Raw genomic sequence first — 5,291 nt, forward strand, 5'->3', positions numbered from 1 at the left:
AATCACATTTCTTAAGGGTTGTAACAAGATTTCTTACCGTAGATGTTTTAAAGCAATCATTATTTTCTTTTGGAGACATAATAAATTCACTTCATGTTGTAGATCTATAACCCTAATCATTGTGCCTTTCTGGTTTTTCTAACTAGTGTACTTTAATGGCTGATGGCTCAATAGGAGATTAGATATCTTGCTGCAAATGTTCTTGTTACAGTGTTGTTTATTTGAACTGGATGGAGTAAAAAGTTGCTTATTAATTCAGACCACCTTTTCCCTTTCCTTAATTTTTCCACTAGAAGTTGTATCAATTGAAGATGCTACATTCGGTTTTATAAATGGTAGTTCATGTTATAGGCCAAATATCCCTTCCCTCTTCGTAGCAAATGTAACTCATATTGTGACAGAGCACTGTTTGCACAGAGGCACACTAAATTTACATCAATTATCTGCCCCTAAATATATCATGAATTTCAAACGATGTGGCTGTGAATCCCTCTCTCTCTTTCCACTCCCTCCCCGACAACAATAATCCACAGGAAGGAAGGAAGGACATGGAAAGGAAGCTTAATTTATATATTTTAATAAAAATATTTTAATGTTGAGTTTAAGAGATATTTGTAAATAGAAAGCAATAAAGAAAACTATTGGTAACATGTATTCTGGGGAGAGAGAATATTTTAGTACAATGCATTGAATGGTGGAAAAAGAGAACTAAAGATTTTCATTCTGCATATGGTCACATAGAAGAAAATTCAGACAAGACTTGACCCAATTTTTCAAAGTTACTTCCATATAAGGAAAAGGATATGTACATATGACAAATGACACTCAAAGGGAAATAATAGCAAACATTCATCATTATGATCCTTGACAATTGTTTTACAGGATTATTGGAGATAAAATTCTGATTACACAAATGATATTTGAGGAAATATAACCAAGAAGAATGTAGTTGAATAAGAAGTACAGGCTTAGTGGATGATTTTTGCCCTCACTTTCTGTTCATTTGAGTGATACGTACACAGATTTATATTTAGGTAAAATTCAATAAAGAAGATTAAAAATGTAATAGGAGGGGAAATGACTAAATCAAAACAGTTAAGAAAAGTAGAAAACATGAAAAGTTAGATAGGATTAATTATTATTTTTATTTACTTTTTTCCTTTACATCTTTATTGTAAAGGTGATGTGCAGAGGGGTTGCAGTTACATAAGTCAGGTAATGAGTACATTTCCTGGTGAACAGGTAGAAAGAAATGCAAAAAAATTCTCAGGAAAAAATAATTCGGAAACAGAAAGTTTACCTTTTAAAAGGCAATTTATTTATGAACTAGAAATGTGTTTAAATTTACTGCAGCACTGAGATTTGAATTCAGATCTGTGTATTTGCAACACTAGTACATTACCATTCGAGACGTGTTTTCAATTCCCTTTTCTACAGTTATTTCACAGAGGTGATCATTATTGTTATGTTTCCCATGTGGCTGGGGTGACAAGCATGCACAAATATGGCCACATTTTGTTGGTTAAAATGGATTCTTATGAAGTTTTTTTTATTCTCATGAACTTTTTAAATGGACTGCTTTACTATTTTGATCATCTTAATCGCCACCTCCCATTATAAAAAATTCACTCATGCACACAAAACCTTAGTTTTTTTCATTTAAACCATATTGATAACTAACTAGAATAAAATGTAATGATTAACTTACACAATATGTGAGTCTATTTAAAGATATCTGAGTTATATTGTACTGGGCGAAAATACCAGCATTTATCATAAAAGAGGAATTTTTATAGAGAAATAACTTTTAGCAAGCAAACTTCAGGTGTGATAGAGGAAGAAATAGTGTCAAATAGATTTCAAATATAACCAAACGTTGTATATGTTTGAATATATATTAAATTCAATATATATTCAAATATATTATATTTCAGTTATAACCAAAAATTTGCAGAAAGTTGATTTTACTTTGCTAAGAAACCACTTGTGGCTTTGAAAATTAATATTGGCAGGTCTTTGATCCACGTTGAGTTAATGCTTGTGCATTGCTAGGGTCAATTTTTAGTTTTCTGCATGTGGCTACCCAGTTTTGCCAGAACCAATAATTGAATAGACTGTGTCTGTTCCACTGTGTATCTTTGGCTCCTTTGCCTATAGGTATGTGGTTCTATTTCTGGGTCTTCTATTCTGTTCCACTGATCTTCTGGTCTGTTTTTGTGCCAATACCAAGCACTTTTTGTTATTATGGCTCTATAGTAGAGTTTGAAATCTGGTATTGTAATATCACCAGCATTATTCTTTTTGCCTAGAAATGTTTTGGCTATTCTAGGTTTTTTCTTGTTCCATATGAATCTTTGGGTTATATCTCCTATTTCAGTGAAGAATGTCTTTGGGATTTTGATGGGGATTGCATTGAATTTGTATATCAATTTTGGCAGAATGGCCATTTTCACTATATTGGTTCTCCCTAGCTATGAGCAAGGGATGTCTTTCCATTTCCTTGTGTCCTTTTTAATTTCTTCTGTTAGGCTTTTATAGTTTTCTTTGAATAATTCCTTTACATCTTTGGTTAAGTATATTCCTAAGTATTTTTTTTTACATATTTTGACAGCAGTAAGGACACCAAATGTCACCAGGTATCCCATAGGGAATACCAAGAGAAGATACTACTTTGTATGTAGGCACTTACTGAGTGGTGGGAATGGAACAGAGAATAAGCTTCATACACTTAGGATTCTTTAAATTTTTTTTGAAGGAGGAATGATAAAACCCATGATTGAAAAAATAAATTGATTCTTTCAATGTGATCTGAAACGGAATATTTATGCAGTTTTCATTGACAGAACCTCACATGCTTATTGAGTACACTGTTTCATAGAGCTAAAGCCTATTCACGTGTCTCTTTATCTGAGCAATATTTATAGTACCACAAAAACAGACTAGGAAAATTCTTAGCACTTTATAAACATCAGGATATTGTCTAGGTGAACTCTGGTTAGTATGAGGTTCTTTCTATAAAGCATAAACCATAGAAGACATTCACAAGACTTTAAAAACAAACATTGTGTTGAGAGGTATCTATAAACTTACTTCTACGCTTGATGTTTCTAACAATTCTGGCTAATAATAAATACAATTCACATAAGCTGTTTGACTATAAAAACATAAATCAAAATGTACCTAATATTCTCTAGACAAGTCTGAATCCTGGTGAAAACAATTGTCAGATGTTCAGTATGTTTTTGAAGTGGTACACAGTTAAACAGTTCTTTGATGCAAAATAAAACCTTTGGAAATAAAATGTGGCATTGAAGAGCTCCTGATGTTGGATAAACATAACCAAATTAGAGCAATTGTGCTGTGTGTGTGGGGGGGGTAGTTCTTTTATCATTCATATAATTCTTTTTTTCTTCTCTCATTTCAGCTAAAACACAAGGTAAACTGAGGGACAACCAGGAAAAATATAGCAAGCATTCCAAAAGTGGAGCTTTTGGGAACAGGTAGTCAAATACTTCAAATCATGAATGTGTAAGCTTCCTGTTTCCACTCATGCCTTTAATCAGGGAATATATACACACACATATACACACATACATACACATATTCATACATACACACACACACACACACACACACACACACACACACACACCTAGGGCATCAAGATTATGATATCAATTTAATTTTAGTCTGGGGAAAAAAAAGTAACACTTCATCTTAACAGGCAGGTTGGATTTGCTAAATCATGCCTATAATTCAAGATATGCTGTCTAGGTAAGAGGATCTTATTCTGATGCTAGATCCTAAATGACGAAAATGATGAACCTTATCCAGAAAAAAAAAGAAGAAAACACAAAAGAAGTCAGAGCATGACACTTGATATAGTTTCCGCTTATCAGATATAAGAACCTAAGTTTGAATATTGGTACCGATGATAGAAAACGAAGAAAGAAAGAAAGAAAGAAAAAAGAATTCATGCTGCCATTGGAAAAAATGACATTGCCTCATTGGTAGTGGAAAGAGTTGGAAAAAATCATATTAAGTGAAGTAAACCAGACCCAAAGAAACTTAGGCTACATGGTTTCTCTCATTTGCAGTAAGTAGAACACACCCAGGATTCTCCTAGCAGAGGATCACAGTAACTCAATGGCTGTGTGGATATGGCCGTATAGGATGAGGGTAACTGAAATGACTCTAGGGTATGGGAAAAAAAAGAGGTTTATCTTTGTGTTGGTTGTTCTCAACCTGCTGTGTGAAGTTAGTTCTTTTTCTTCTCTCTCTCCCTCTTTTTTCTCTCCTATGATTTATCTCATGTTGTTACTATATCTGACTCTGGCACCTGGTATATTGTATATACATTTAGGGAAGGGAAGGGAGAAATCAAGAAGGAAAAGAAGGACGGGATGGGTTATCAATGTTAGTAAAGTAATATACCCAGTCCCTGAGGAATGTAACGGCAACCCTTCTATACGTCACCCTGACAATAAAATGAAATTTTAAAAACCCTTTCAGTTCAGCTAAAAGTTATCAGCGCCACTGAACTAATCAAGCATTTGGAAAAATATTATATTTTGAACCCCTGACCAGTGTAAAATTTCCTGCAGTTTATAAAATACAAGTACACCCATAATTTTTATTGTAAAAATTGTGATAAAAGCCCAAATCTTCAGGCTAACAAGCATTATCTGTGTGAATGTATTATTATAAATTAAATTGTATTCATAACAATCCCCAAGAGAACAGGAAAAGGAAATACAAAATCTCTGGTGTGTGTGTGTGTATGTGTGTGTGTGCGTGCGTGTGTGTGTGTGTGTGTGTGTGTGTGTGTGTGTTTACTGTGTTTTTTTTGAGGGGGGGGGTAATGGGCTTTAACTCTGAACTCTTCTTCAGATCAAGGCTAGTGCCCTACCACTTGAGCCACAGCGCCCTTTCTGGTTTTCTGGTGGTTCACTTTAGATAAGAGTCTCACAGACTTTCATGTCCAGGCTAACTTTGTACTGCAATCCTCAGATCTCAGCCTCTTGAATAGCTATTTGAGGCGTGAGCCACTGCGCTCGGCTCTGGGCTCTGTTTTCTTCCCACACTCCCTCCCTCCCTCCCTCCCTTTCTTCCTCCCTCCCTTTCTTCCTCTCTCCCTTCCTTCCTTCTTTCCTTCCTTCCTTCCTTCCTTCCTTCCTTCCTTCCTTCCTTCCTTCCTTCCTTCCTTCCTTCCTTCCTTCCTTCCTTGTTCTCTCTCTCTCTCTCTCTCTCTCTCTCTCTCTCTCTCTCTCTCTCTCTCTCTCTCTCTCTCT

Source organism: Megascapheus bottae, chromosome 2, assembly GCF_031878675.1.
Source record: "Megascapheus bottae isolate mThoBot1 chromosome 2, mThoBot2.hap1, whole genome shotgun sequence".
NCBI lineage: Eukaryota > Metazoa > Chordata > Mammalia > Rodentia > Geomyidae > Megascapheus > Megascapheus bottae.